The sequence below is a fragment of the Apostichopus japonicus genome, chromosome 14, assembly GCF_037975245.1.
Source record: "Apostichopus japonicus isolate 1M-3 chromosome 14, ASM3797524v1, whole genome shotgun sequence".
NCBI classification, from domain to species: Eukaryota; Metazoa; Echinodermata; class Holothuroidea; order Aspidochirotida; family Stichopodidae; genus Apostichopus; species Apostichopus japonicus.
In genome coordinates this window covers 27,609,604-27,625,330 of record NC_092574.1, presented here as the reverse complement: position 1 = coordinate 27,625,330, position 15,727 = coordinate 27,609,604, and the positions used below count along the sequence as shown (strand labels likewise).

Here is a 15,727-nt window from a genome sequence, read left to right as displayed (position 1 = left end):
CAATGAAGAATTCCTTGGCTTTTGTTACTTGATCCCTTCTCTCACAAAACAGATGTAATGCACAGCATGAAATTAGCAGTGATCACTAATACATTATACATCCATTCAAAACTTGAAATACAATAGGCCAACTTAGTCTTAACACACTAGCTAGGAGATGGGAAGAACCTTAACTCGGACTTGGCCAAGATTGGAGACAAATGAAGATTAATAGCAGGGAATAATTGAGTGTTTAACTTTTGTATAGTTTGCCTCTTGTAATGTACAATGGTTTCTGTGCACAAAACTGCTACACACCTGTTCAGTAATTTGCAACTGTGCATAGCATTTTGCGAGACAATTTCGGATAAATTATTCCAGAAAAAGCTATCAACAAAAATCTTTCAGAAAGTGGCAAGACTTGAAACCGGTTACATCTCTATGTTCCGACGTCTCTATGTTCCGACGTCTCTATGTTCCGACATCTCTATGTTCCGACGTCTCTATGTTCCGACAATTTTTTTGGACTCTAATTTTTTTTTACTCAAATTTTTTCGGACTCAATTTTTTTTGGACCAAATTGTTGACCAACATGTTTTCGGACCAACTTTTTTCGGAGCAAAATTATTTTAGACCAATATATTTTTATGACCAAATTTTTTTTGAACAAAATTTTTGACACCAACATGTTTTCGGACCAACTTTATTCGGACCAAAATTTTTTTTTGACCACTGATTTTGGTCCCAAAAAATTTGAGTACAAACAATTAAATTTCGGGTCACAAGCAATTTTCGGTCACAAGCACTTTTTGGGTCATAACAAACTTTGGGCCCTTTTTTTCCTGAAAAAAATTTGGTGCGTCCAAAAAATTGTGTCCCCCAAAAAGGTAGGTCAGAAAAAATGTTGGTCCAAAAAAAAAATTTAGTCCCCCCCAAAAAATTGGGTCCCAAAAAATTTGGGGCCCCAAAAATTGAGTCTCCCCACAAAATTGGGTCCGAAAAAATTTTGGTCAAAAAAAAATTAGTGTCCAACAATTTGTCGGAACATAGAGACGTCGGAACATAGAGACATCGGAACATAGGGATGTCACCCTTGAAACAAGCAAAGATTCAAACTAACCTTGGTAAAGTTACCAGCAAGTCTAATAGCCATAACTGCTTCTTTTCAATATGAACAGCATCAGAGAATTCTCCACAAATGAGAAAGGGTTTACTGTTACATTCTCCTGTCAATTCTGCTCCTGTTTTCTATGCTAGGCTACAGCAGCTAAGCTAGCTAGCTTTTATCCTATCATGTGTGATGTACTACAAACCACCTTCATATAAATATATCAAGTATTTCCTAACATTTGCAAAAGCCAAACTAATGGGACAAACATCTTTTGGTCATCCCACTAGTAAAGGGTGTTGAGAGATATATAACCCATAGAACCAATCAGGTTAGCAGCCTGGTCAGGTGTCACCTTGGGGTTAGGCTCATTGTGGCCCTGGCAACTCAGGTGAGGACAGATATATGGCACAGAGTCACATAAAAGGTCATATGCATAGGACTACATGACCTCTGAAGTAAGGGCAAATGAGTTAGGAGAAGGATCACAAAGAGGTTATAGGCTGGCTGGCATAACCAAGTCTTATTTGGGAGGGTGGGGTGTATGCAAAGGGAAAACCACGACCATAAACTTTGGTTGGTGAAGGTACACATTTGAGTTTCATGATGATTGAGGTTTAATAGTTTAGTATGGCAAGTGAGCTTTTAATATCTTGGCAATGGGATAGTTTTTTTTATTCTCATTACCTGCTGAAAATCAGAGGATAATTTCATGTGCCACCCATTGCCACTCAATGTTATGCATTATTCTACTTTTTATCAAATCACTCAAAATGTAAGGCCTATTGCCTCAAGCTAATATGACCAATTGGTACACAACCATGGAGTCTAATTCATGTTGCATGATTTTCAATACTGCTGGGCAACTGACAGTATTACCATACAAGAACTACAATGACAAGAAGTAACTTAGTAACCATGAATTCAGACTTAAAAGTCCCCATACCTTTTCACCTATCTGCAGATATTAGTGATCATAACAATACTCCAGGATATATTCTGAGACATCTATGACTTCAAGCTAAACATGTTTTGTTCTCATCTTTTCCTTCATGGTAATACTTCCATGGTCTTATATTGGTCTTCCCTTAACTAGCATTATAGCTCCTGAGGAGATTAGACAAGGTAATAGCAAAGCTTACCACTGAAGGCAATTTGTCAACAGACCTGGGGGCATGATGCATGACAAAGAAATGGTTACCACAACCAGAGAGGACTCATGCAAGGAGAAGCCTACAGATAATCCCAAGAGTGAATTTCTTGGCACAGAGTAAAGTTTGCCCAGTGTTAATGGAAAAGGTTGAAAAACAAACAGAGAAACATGTCAGCACAACAAGCAAAACAATAGAGTCATAGCACTCTCTTGAAGAATGTGGTAAAGTATGAAGACTGGACAATTATATCAGGGTTACCTCCAATTCCAATACATGCATTTTCATCTAGCTGAAAAAATTTACTTTTCAGACTTTGACATCTATTGACCTCAAATGACATTTAACCTTCCTACAAAGCATGAGTGTTCTTGTGCTCATTAAGGATCTACATTCAACACATGAAAGTAATTCAAGCTTTATATTTCAGGCATTGGGCATACCAGACTATGACCTGTGCTGGTCTGAAATGACCTTTGATACAAACAGAAAACCAGTTGGATAAGTGATTTCTTGTCACATATTCGATAAGACAATTAAAGAGCAAAACTTAAAACAAGATTTCAAAGAGCTGAACACTACTGACTCCAAATAACCATCAAGATTCTTGTACGATGCAGACCAATCAAGTAGGAAGTTCATGCAAGCTTTACTTCAATGGCAGCTATCATGTTTGCAAATGTCAGGATTTTTTACTTTTACTTCTCCTAACCTCACATGACATTTGACCTCTACCAATTTCAATAGGATTTTTTGTATACACCACAAGAATCAACATACCAAGTATGAAAGAAAGGCAACATATAGCAACACTTTTTAGTTACCAAACTTGCAGTGTTTTCAGGTTTAACCTTTGTTGACATCAAATGACCTTTGACTTCTGCCAAGTTCCATAGGGTTCTTGTACTCACCAAGCAGGATCTACAGTACCATGTAGATGTATGATGTATTTTCTACCTATTGTTTTACAAGGCTTTCAGACTTTGAGCTTTACTGGCTTGTCAGGTACTCCAATATTATCAACGTTTACGAGTCCATCACCCCAGCCTACTCAGAAGGACTTATTACAACATAATGAGCCATTTAGCACTCTTAACATAGAACCTAAATGGCAATGTCATTAATAACCTTGAATCTCCCTGCTATTCAGAATAGCAGCTGAATAGCAGCTCCCTGCTATAACCAACTGCTTGCAAAACCATTCATTTTGACCTCTGTGACATAATTTATTTTCATTCACCATTGGAGCAGCTTTAATATCCTTATGGCCTTAGAGAGATGAATGACATGACTACTGTACTAGTACAACCTTAAAAAAAGTGCAATCAACTATCCCCAATGAATAACCAAAAATATAAAATATTGAAACTTCAGGTTTCCTAATACACCATCTTTTGTCAGCAAACAAGGCAAATTCCTCACAATTGATTTATCGTACTTTATCTTAAGAACATGTTAACATTAAAGCTACTGTTTACAGATAAACATGACAATTCATAAACAAAATAAACTACCATTCAGGACTGGCCTTGCTGTTAGGCGTATTTATAATATTAGACAACATGTTCCACCATCTTTAGTACCAAGGTGCCTATATGCTGAATCCAAGTGCCAACACCAGAACTAAAAGCTTGGATGTGTTGATTGACATATTGCAGGAAGAAAGAACATACCTTTGGCCATCCTTTACCAATTAAAGTTGCTCTTGGCAGGTGGGTGTGAAGTATTCCATTCAGAGTGTTGGTAGCTGACCATAAAATGTAGGTTAAAATTAAGCCTCTTTTTGAATTTCATTAAAACACCACCTAACTAATCCCTAACTAGACAAACTATACACAAGGCATACACTTAGGCTTGTACTGGTACTAGTAATGACACATAAAGCTGTTCATGTTGTTCTTGAAGCTGTACAGTATGCATACTTTTACTTGTACCCATACTTGTATTTAAGTCTCAATGAGTGCCTGACAAATTTAAACTTAAATTTTTCCAGCTTACTGCCCTAAAAGCTCAGTGAAAATAACACGGTTCTATGCAATTATAATATTAATAATCATTATTTTCCTTGAGTTATCTGTCATTAAACATTTTGAGCTGATTAAAATTCGCCAGATTTTTTAAATGAGACCGTAGATTCTACAAACTTCAATCAAAATTTGCAAGCCCCACCCAACAGATCATGTGTCAATCAAATCGCTCTGTTTTGTTTAAGACTGTTAGGCTGGTGCTAGCCTGTGTACTTCGGTCCATTCTCTTGAATATATTTCTTTAGGTTTTACAGATAGCTTGTGAAATTGTGTCATTTCCTTCCATTGCAAGGAATAAACAGGTGTTTCAGACTTTTCCTCTGTGAAATTAGGTAAAACAAGAGCCCAAGGGCACTATGGTTTCTTGCTTGTAAGGAATATTACAAGGGACCAGCTCTGTCCTAAAACTGTTATGTGGTCTGATGTTCACACACAATATTATTGCAAAAAATATCACAAATCAACTGTTGGTCCTTTTGAGAACCTGTTGAAGAAAGGTTGTCTAATATGAGCAATTGTAGGCTTTTTTTAAAGAACTCACAGAATCATCCTAACTGTACTTATTAAGAATTTTAACAAAACCAAACAAAACCTTGATCTCTAAATAACTTTGCACACAAAGGTTGCAGAGGAGTCAACTTATGGACAGTTTAGATTGGAATATTGCCACGAAAATTCAAATAATCAACTTGAAAGAAAACAGGTCATCGGAGGTCAACTTGAGGTCACAGGTCATCTAGATGCGGGTCGTCTATTGGATTACAATAGCGTAACTCCCAACCTTGATGGACATTTTGTTCTCAAGTTATTGCAAAAATACTAGTTTGTGACCCCTAATTGACCTTTGTTGACCTTGGATCACATTACCGTTATGTTTGGAAACAATCCCTCACTCAATTTACAACTAGTCCCAAAATATCAACCATGTCGGACCCTGCTAGTGGGAGTTTCACAAGTTATTGCTAAAAAATAGTTTATTTTGACCCATAATTGACCTTTAGTGACCTTGGATCACATAATGGTTATCTTGAAAACGTGCCCCTACTTGACTCACAACTTGTCCCAATATATCAGCCATGTCAGACTTTGTGACTAGAAGTTGTTGCAACAATTAGCATAAGTTGGCAGATTTTTGCACATATATACTCTTACTCAGATACTACATTATAGCATGGTACTCTTGGAGCCATAATCTAACTATATGAAACAGCAATGACACATGTAACTACAAGCATGGTTTGTACTGTTGAGGCCATATATATAGTGTTTACATGGGTCTAAAAATCGGGAACCGGGTACCCGAGAGCCATTCCGTCGGGTCTCCGCGTAACCAGAAAAAATTATTTACCCTCGTGTATCACGATTTTCAAGAAATTACATATTGGATGCTGTAATAAATGCATTATATTCTCTACTGACAATGTTTTCATGTTCAAATACGTAGGTGTAAGATAAGGTATAAAACCTTCCTCAATAATTTCTATTTGCTTTTGTTTCTTTCATTAACTTGTTAATAACTTCATATAATTAACATCATTACTAACATACAGTAGCACTCGCGCCGCTGCTTATGCTTGCTCTCCACCTCTATTGGATCAGACCACTACCCAATTTAGCTCTTAAACAGTTGTGACTACTACTATCTATTATGCAGGCCCAGTGTTCGCATTAGCCGCAAGATTGTGCGATTCGCGCAATTTGATCGCATTTGGAATAAACGATTAGTAAAAAGCCACTTGCGATTATTATTTTTTAGTTATCCCATCTATAATCCATTAACATCTCGTAAAATCCCTTGTCAGCCCTTTCCTTCTATGAAATAAACGAATGAATAAATAATAATTGTGAGAATTCTTTCAATTTCTTCCACATGGTAGCCTAAAACCACACTAAGCCAATGGGGTAATCTAGCCTAGCGTTCTGTTTATTAGCTGAAATTGTGACGCAGATATAAGATATCCATGGAATACTTTCATTATTGCTGGTACGTTCGACCACATGGTTGCCTAACACCACACTACGTCAATGGGGTAATCTAGCCTAGCGTTCTGTTTATTAGGTGAAATTGTGAGGCATTTATAAGATATCCATGGAATACTTTCATTATTGCTGTTATCTTCGACCACATGGTAGCCTAACACCACATTAAGTCAATGGGAAATCTGCCTAAACATCGGTTTGCAAACAAAAATCACACTTTGCATTGGATTCGGGAAATAAATTAGGAACCGGGTAGTATCGCGTCGGGCGGGTTCCTTTCGTTATTGCTGTTATCTTTGACCACATGGTAGCCTAACACCACACTAAGTCAATGGGGAATCTGCCTAACCATCGGTTTGCCCAAAAAAAAGAAAAATCACACGTTGCGTAGGATTCGGGTATTAAATTAAGAACCGGGTAGTATCGCGTCGGGCGGGTACCCGGATAACCTGTGCAAACACTGCATATATAGTCTTACTCTACTCTTATCCAGACTGGCAAATACATACAGCATGGTTTGTACTCGATCTTCACAGGTATTTGTACTATTGAGTTTTATCACTGCATTCATACTCTTATTGACCATACCCATACTGGTAACAATACATACTGTACTACACATATTTTAATTGTCCAGATCCTGAGGCTGTTCAAATTCATATTTGTGCCCACTTTACACTTTGAAACCATGAGTCATGAATGTCTTCTTCCACCATTATAACTGTCATCTCTTTGGAATTTTCTTTTTTCTAGCATTCTTTAACTGAGGGAAGTTGACCAACAAAACTTAGAACATTGCCTAACAATAATTCTTTGAAAGGAAAAATCTGAAGTTTACTTCTTCATTTCTATCATTTGGAATGAAAACTAGTTACATAAATTTATGACCAGCATTGATATGCAACTTCTATCTTTTAGTACCCAAGCTTACCATATCCATGCAACAAGCTATGTACTTTTAGTTTTATTACTGTATACCCATGTGGTTTACTTATGAAGTATTTACATTCCAAATATTTCAAATTACTTTTCTATGTTACTTTTCTTACTCTGGTGAGTAATAATTTGGGCATAAGTTGCCTGTAATAAAGTACTACTACAAATAAAACAAGATTCTTAATTTAGATAAATCTGGTTGTGAGATGCACACCCTCCCTAGCCCTTCCCTTCTTCCCTTCTCCACCTGCCCATGTCCACCACCTCTACTGTGAAGTATGCAATGCACATACTGTACATGTAACTCCCAGCATAAACCATAAACCTAATTCAAGCATTACTGATTGGCTGAGTAAAGGAATATGGCATTTGATAGCTGTAAAGTTGTAACCAAACCTGGGGCATGTTTCAATCAAACTTATTTCAAACATAGTTCATGAGTTGAGAATCAGTCAACACTTGGTTTTAACTTTTTCCCAGATGTGATTATCTCAAGAGAGATCTATGTGACACTAACTGCCCTTGGCAGTTAATAACTGCAATTGAGTATCTCCATATCAAATATCAGACAAATATTGGCTGCCAAAAGTTGCTATATTTCAAATTAAACTACTGCAACAAGAGGCTACAGGTAATTACTTTGCCAGTCTTTCTTACAGGATCTCAAATATTCTGTTAATATAAACATAAAGTAACAAAAATGTAAGACAGGAGAACAACTTCTCTTTTCTCAAAGTTAAAGTTAGCTGTAAGAAATGAGAAGAGAATGGACCAGTTACAGTATATAGTGAAAGAAGAAGTTCTTAACTCTCTTCCAGTGTGTGAGATGGGTAAAACAATGCAATTTCGTATCCATAGCACATCTTTTGATGAGGCCACACCCAATGGGAGGGGTGTACACTTTCAAAAAGCATATCATGAATTGTGTTGCTACAATTGTTATTTCATCTTGTCAATGAATAAACCTTGGATTACCAGGGAAGTCAAATCATTTACAAATAAGAAGAAAAGAATTTTTGGACAGGGTGATAAGATCCATTGAAAACTGTTCAAAAAGAGCTCAACGAGGTTATAAGAAGGAAAGAGAGGATTACAAATGCAAAAATAAAGAGAAACTTTACTGACTACAATATGAAGCAAGCCTGGGCTGGCATGCGTATGATGAGTTGCTATACAAATGATACTAGTAAAACATTTAAATTACCTAATTCATCCATTGATTATGCAATTCAACTAAATACAAATTTTACAGTAGGTTTGATGGCCATGATTTTTCAGAGGAAGCTGAAGAGCTACAGAAATGATGACATGATCCAAACCATTTCTACAGTTGCGTACAGGTCAAAGCACAGTACTAAGGATGCTGTTGTATATATAGTTTCGAAAAATTGTATTCACATCTGGAGCATTTAAATCTGTGTCATTCTACTAGAGTTATGTTTCATTATTTCTCTTCTGCTTTCAACACTATTCAGCCCCCCAGTTTATCCAACAAGTTACTAGAAATGAATGTTTGTCATGATTTCATACTGTGGATTTTTAATTAACTTACCATTTATGTTAATATCAGAACATCTAACAGCATATCTAATGTCATCACGTCAAACACTGGTGCATCAGAACATCTAACAGCATATCTAATGTCATCACGTCAAACACTGGTGCACCACAAGGTACTGTGCTAGCAATCTTCTTATTCACTCTGTACACATCCGATGCAAAAGGTCAAATAATGAAAACTGAACATTGGTCAAATTTGCAGATGATACTGCCTTCATGGGTTTAATATCAAATAATGATGAAATTGCGCACATGGATCAGATCAATGATTTTGTGAACTATTGTGGGCAAAAAAAATTTAGAACTTAATGTTAATAAGACAAAAGAAATGGTGATTGATTTTCAATTTTCAGTAGTCCAGGAATGTTCAACTGAAGTTATCATATCTAAGGTAAGTATCGTTTAAAGGGTGGATAATTATAAGTATCTCAGGGTGGTGATAGATAAACAGGTTTCCTGGCATGAGCATGTATTATTGAAGACACTGAACTCTAGTATGTATTGTCTGCGCATGATGAACAAATTAAATCTTCATATCAACATTCCTGCCATGTTTTATAACTCTGTTATTTGTGGGATATAGCAATATAACTTGGTATCATAGGGTGGGTATGTGAGTAGTTTTATAACTATGTTATTTGTGGGGTATGGCAATATAACTTGGTATCATAGGGTGGGTATGTGAGTAGTTTTATAACTATGTTATTTGTGGGATATAGCAATATAACTTGGTATCATAGGGTGGGTATGTGAGTAGTTTTATAACTATGTTATTTGTGGGGTATGGCAATATAACTTGGTATCATAGGGTGGGTATGTGAGTAGTTTTATAACTATGTTATTTGTGGGATATAGCAATATAACTTGGTATCATAGGGTGGGTATGTGAGTAGTTTTATAACTATGTTATTTGTGGGGTATGGCAATATAACTTGGTATCATAGGGTGGGTATGTGAGTAGTTTTATTACTATGTTATTTGTGGGGTATGGCAATATAACTTGGTATCATAGGGTGGGTATGTGAGTAGTTTTATAACTATGTTATTTGTGGGGTATGGCAATATAACTTGGTATCATAGGGTGGGTATGTGAGTAACGAAGATAAACACAATATTGAAGGCATTATTGGTTGTGTGATCGGGGAAAGTCAGCCAATATTGGCATCATGTCCTACCAACAACTTCTGGAGGTTAAACTAGACAGACTATGCATGATGATAGCCACCCACTTCATGTGCTTCTGAACAAGGCAGTGATCCCTCAAAATGGTAGAATGCTGTTTGCCATTGGCCAGTACAAATGGACACTCCTCCTCATTTATTCCACAATGCATTAAACTTCAGAAACTTCACAACTTAAATTTCAAACGCTAAAGCTTGCCTGTTTGGTACCGATTGTTAGGACTGTTCCAATATCTTGCCTTGTCCATAGTCTAGTTTTAGGATTGTTTGTAAATATCTTTATCATGTTATTTTTTTATATATTTTTGTATACTGTTTACTGTTTTATGCGAGCATTCAATTACCCTTTGTTGGGTTTAATAAAGTTGATCTTGTTTATCTTATCCGTGCAAGTTCACTGCAAGGTCCATTTATACCAAAATAAGTGCACACTGATACATTAATGTAATACATCCTGACAATGCAATAAAGAGAATATGACTCTAACTATAGGAAAGGAAAGAACATTGAGCTGTATACAATATTGAAAATGGATTAATAGTGATCTGTGATGTCATTCAAAGTTTGTTTCCTTTCATAATCTTGTTTGTCCTTAGTTGTGACTCAACTGGTATGTTCACTTAGCTGTCAAGGTATTTTGTTTAACCATACTTTAGTTTGTTGGTACATAAATAGTACAGAAGCATGAGCATGATGGGATATCCTTTGAATCACAACTATAATTACTGTGTAATATCCAACCAAGATACATATTTGTCAAGTAGAACATACTCTACTCAGCTCAAACAGAAACCTTCTAGTTCATTTGACCAAATCATGTGAACTTTGCATTTTGTAATCACAGACTGTAGGCATTACCTCCCATGCTACACAGACCCAGGGCATCCCAAAGGCCCTTCTAGAGAGCAAACCAAATATGGGAGGGCATAGAGAACTAATGTCTCAGCATAAGAGTTATTAGCTCTGATTGTTTACAATTTACATGATAGGTTCCATACTGGTGGCATGTACAGTTCAGTGTTTCAAGCAATACAGGCACACATACATAAATACTGAGTTCAGTGATTCAAGCAATACAGGCACACATAAATAAGGCTAACTCACTATTAGTTCCTATCCATGATAAATTCATTTCAGTTTTCCATCCTATGTACTCCAGTTACTCTAAACGTGGTTTCTACTAATTGCATTTCCTTGTAAATTATTCATGTGTCATAACATTATGAGCAACAAGAAAAACTAAATGCTGGATCAAAACTAATATCAATGCAAATAAGTTTGCTTATTTCAGATCTAATTCCTTCATCTGCAAGTATTAAGTATCATATAATATCATTTTATCTTCAAACTGCAGTATAAGTCTATCCACACCAAACAGCATCATGAGAACAAGTCACTGTGGAGAAAATTGCATACATATTGGTCAAATCTAGTTAAAAGTCAATTAACAGGCCACCGAGGAAGGCAGAAAGAAGTCCTGATTGTACTTCAAGGTGCACCAGTGGATAGGCCTGCAGGAAAATCATTTCAAAAGTGTTCAGTTTGTGACCTACAGTTAAAAGAAATACAACTAAGGATGGTCAGTCCTGATTGTACTTCAAGGTGCACCAGTGGATAGGCCTGCAGGAAAATCATTTCAAAAGTGTTCAGTTTGTGACCTACAGTTAAAAGAAATACAATTAAAGGATGGTCAGTCCTGATTGTACTTCAAGGTGCACCAGTGGATAGGCCTGCAGGAAGATCATTTCAAAAGTGTTCACAGTTTGTGACCTACAGTTAAAAGAAATACAACTAAGGATGGTCGGTCCTGATTGTACTTGGTGCACCAGTGGATAGGCCTGCAGGAAAATTGATTGCAGTATGAGTTCTTTTCATCATCAATTCACATCTATTTTCTTGTCATACAATGTTTCCATTAGGCTTAGATGAAGGTTACTATTGATTGGTTAATATTTTAAAGGAGCATTTCAAGATCAATTGCTTCTTGGCAAACATGGGACCTTTGATTTATTGTGGTTATAACTTAAATCAGCATATACAGTCCTATATTGGATCCACAATTGTTACATAATTCTTAGTCATTTTCTATATATTTTTGTAGAGTTCGTTAAAATTTATATTGGATGATCTTATTTAGATCATTTATTTGTTGAATGTGCCTACTGTTGATACAATATACACAAAGGGATTAAAATACAAACCATTCTTATTTACATGTTTATTACCTACAGTACAATATACACAGAGATTAAAATACAAACACTTCTTATTTAATTACATGTTTATTACCTACAGTACAATATACACAGTGTCTACAGGGAGATTAAAATACTAACACTACTTATTTACATGTTTATTACTGACAGTACAATATCTTTTAATTATAAATGCTATGTACAGTTATTATTGCAGATGTCTCTCTTGACATTTATCATTTCATTTTCTGACAACTTTTTTGACACTTTGATTGATGTTCTGAGTTTCATTCATCTTTTAAGTTACAAAATATCACACAATTGTACAAGTACTTCTCTAGTAGTATATGTGTGCAAGTGCATTTGATGACAAAAACAGAGTTCTTTATGAGGTAATCACTTTCACAAGTAGCATTTAAAGAGTGTGATGCTGACATCTCACATTGATTTTATATGGAAATATGGTTAAATGAATTGTTGAATTTTGTCTATGGAAATAGTTTTAATGAAAATACAACAGCCCACTGAGGCAAATGTATCAGTGTGAATACACCACTGGCCAATGTATAAGTGTTAATACACCACAGCACTGGCCAATGTATCAGTTATGAGTGTTAATACACCACTGGCCAATGTAACCTTCTTCACAAATCCATTTACTCATCACTCATATTGTTTTACTACAGTATAATGTCTCTCTCTCTCAAATAATCAAGTGATGGTACTTAGTGCATTTAAACTGTCGATGTCAGTCAGTCACATAGTCCAAGATCCTTGTTAGAAAGCTAATCCTAAGTGAATATAATGCTTTGCTTGCCTAACCTCCCAGGTTAAGTATTTGTATCATTTAATTAACATGAAAAAGGAAATCACACCCAAACTGATGTGCCAAGAGTACTTCAGAGTTTAATTTTAACATATTGGTCTTTAGTGAGATACTGTATATTTGGTTATAAGCCCGTCTTAGGATAAACTTCAGTCTCCAGATTTTGAGATTCATTTTTATGTTTTCCTTCCTTTTAATTTACTTCTTGGTTTTCATTCTAAATAGGTGTTCAGTTCAGAGATAACATGATTAATACTTACTCAACAGTAACTTCTATGTAACCCACTATGGTGAACACTGAACTACTCAGGGTATACAACACCCAAAGTCACTGCTCCCTTTGCTGTTGTTGATGAAACGTAGCTGAAATTGAACTTCCTAGTGTTGGACACAACTCACTGTGGCAGAAACATTCCAATAAGAACAGCAATCAATATTCAGAAGTAAATTTCAAAACAACAGTGACAATTTTGCCAGTTTAGCTACAGTTAATCCAATATAATTCCACAGAGAAATGATCCAAGGAATATATGTAGTCTATACTTTTAATCTGTTTATCCACATAAGTTAGTTTATAACCAGTTAAAAGTATTTGCTGCCTCCTTTGACCAAATAAGATACAAAACTTTTCCCTTTATGGTCAAACCTGTTCCTTTCCAGACTAAGTTGAATGGTAGGTTTACAATAAACCTGAGGTACAATCCACACAGTTTATGAGAAATCTTTTCTATACAAAATCATTTCCGACTGCTGCTTCTGTGTTCCTGCAACAAATACATGGATGTCACATGTGCGGACCATTCCCATCATACAATGCTGCAGCGACTGACAAACGGTAGACACGGGATAAGCTAACTTGTATTCTCATGAATTGTCACTTTCATCATGGAAAGGATCATGACTAACTGCACAGTAACACTACTTTCAAGGGATGGGATTGGTCTTCTGCTATTGGGCCAAGTTGGGACTTGGCATGACTAATCCCCAACTAGTGTCAAAGGACACACTATGTCTGCTCAAAATCTGTCAACACCTCATAAAGCTCAACCAACTGTTGATACCAAATACCAGTTATCTGGTTGGTATGCTATGTGCTGTATATATTTTAATATCAACTTTGTGGGGGATTCTACTAAAGAAAAATACTCACTTAAGGGGAATTTGAAGGCAAAAAATGCTTATGGGACTGTGTCATGTTTGAGAGATAATATATTAAGGGAACAAGAATTAGAACAAACAATTCTAATCACCTCTGTGGTTAGAAACCCTCATTTCACCAGAAAGCACTTTACTAAGAATGGTTGGCCTAGCAAGGTGACCAGTTGCCATGACTTCAAATGTAGGTTTTTTTTTTAAAGGCATTAAAAGGATTGTCTGGTGGCCCAAAGAAGTTACCTTAAAAAATAGTAAATAATTTTCCAAACATGTTGTCAAAGTATGAGAACGCTAATGTTGCGTTTGACAGAGAAACAATTTTTTAATCGTTATGGATAGACATTTTAAATATGATTTGAACAGTACAATACGTGACGTCAGCTCTGCCATAGCAGATTGCGTCATAACCCACCCTCCGCACAGTACCTATACGGTAATCACAACAAAAACAGCGTGTGTATACAGATAAATTTCTTCCTTAAGCCGCAATATATTTAGTAGATCGGTGGTTTCGTGGTCTTTGTGTAACACAAGATAAGTTTTAACAGCAGGCTCTTCGTTGTTTATACATCGCGGTATCCAGCTCCAGCGCGAAGAATGTTCGCGTGTATAGGCTACTATAACGTTTACAATCGGACAGTTCTGCGATGACATCGATCCCGCCAAGTTTCATCTTTCGGTTTAACGAATACTTTATAAGTTTCCTTTTACTGTTAATTTGATCCGTGAATTTTATTTCAGCGAGTTCGAAGAACAGTTAATGAACTGTGGTTTGAGTGTGAGTGTACTATGTGTAACGCTATATACAAGTACACCAACTGAGCATCGTAGTATATACGTTCGCGAGTATGTACGTTATATATATGAGGCAATTCAATGTGCTTACACGTGAGTTAATTTGCTGCGGAATTGGGAGTGCTAACTTCAAGTCGCCTGTTTTGCCTATCTGCAAGCACTACGTCAAACACCATATTGAAGCGTTCGAACAAACGGTACTTTTGGTGAGAAACTGGTGAATTTGAAAACCAGATTTCTACAAGAAGAAAATGTCGAATGGGGACAATTTTTACATGGTTAGAAAGAGAAAAATAATAACTACAAGGACAATGTATCAAAATCTTCCACCAGACAATTCCTTTAAAGCCACCAATATTTCATTTATTATCTCTGTTTTGAGAGCAAGACTGCAACTACTGATATTTGTCACTAATTGGATTGTTTAATTTTAATTATCTGGTTACTGTAATTGCTAATAATTATGTAATTAACATATAAGTCAGATGAGATAATAGTTCACTTATCATACTTAACCTTCTCATCTTCCCAGCCCCTTCCCACATCACAACTCAAATCAGCTGAGCTGGGGTTGCATCATTACTTAAAGGAATATTAAAATTAATTATGTAATTAACATAAGTCAGATGAGATAATAGTTCACTTATCATACTTAACCTTCTCATCTTCCCAGCCTTCTTCCCACATCACAATTCACATCAGCTGAGCTGGGGTTGCATCTTTACTTAAAGGAATATTAAAATGCATAGCCGGAGGCCCAAAAACAATTCTTTTTTGGGGGGCTTAAACTTAAGTATTTTAGTATACAAACAATACTGTGGTTCCTGTTTAGTT

General features: G+C 36.0%; 1 protein-coding gene across 7 annotated transcripts in view; it reads right to left on the bottom strand.

The window, feature by feature from the left end:
- The window catches only part of LOC139980108 (teneurin-3-like), a 150,392-nt gene that overhangs the window by 80,116 nt on the left and 54,549 nt on the right, over positions 1 to 15,727 (bottom strand). Inside the window, exon 1 of one of the 7 annotated variants that reach the window (XM_071991492.1) lies at positions 13,204 to 13,860. The exons of the other annotated variants lie outside the window; for them this stretch is intronic. The gene's annotated coding sequence lies outside the window, so the exon portion shown is untranslated. Of the gene's footprint in view, positions 1 to 13,203; positions 13,861 to 15,727 lie in introns of those variants that run through there. 7 annotated transcript variants of the gene reach the window in all.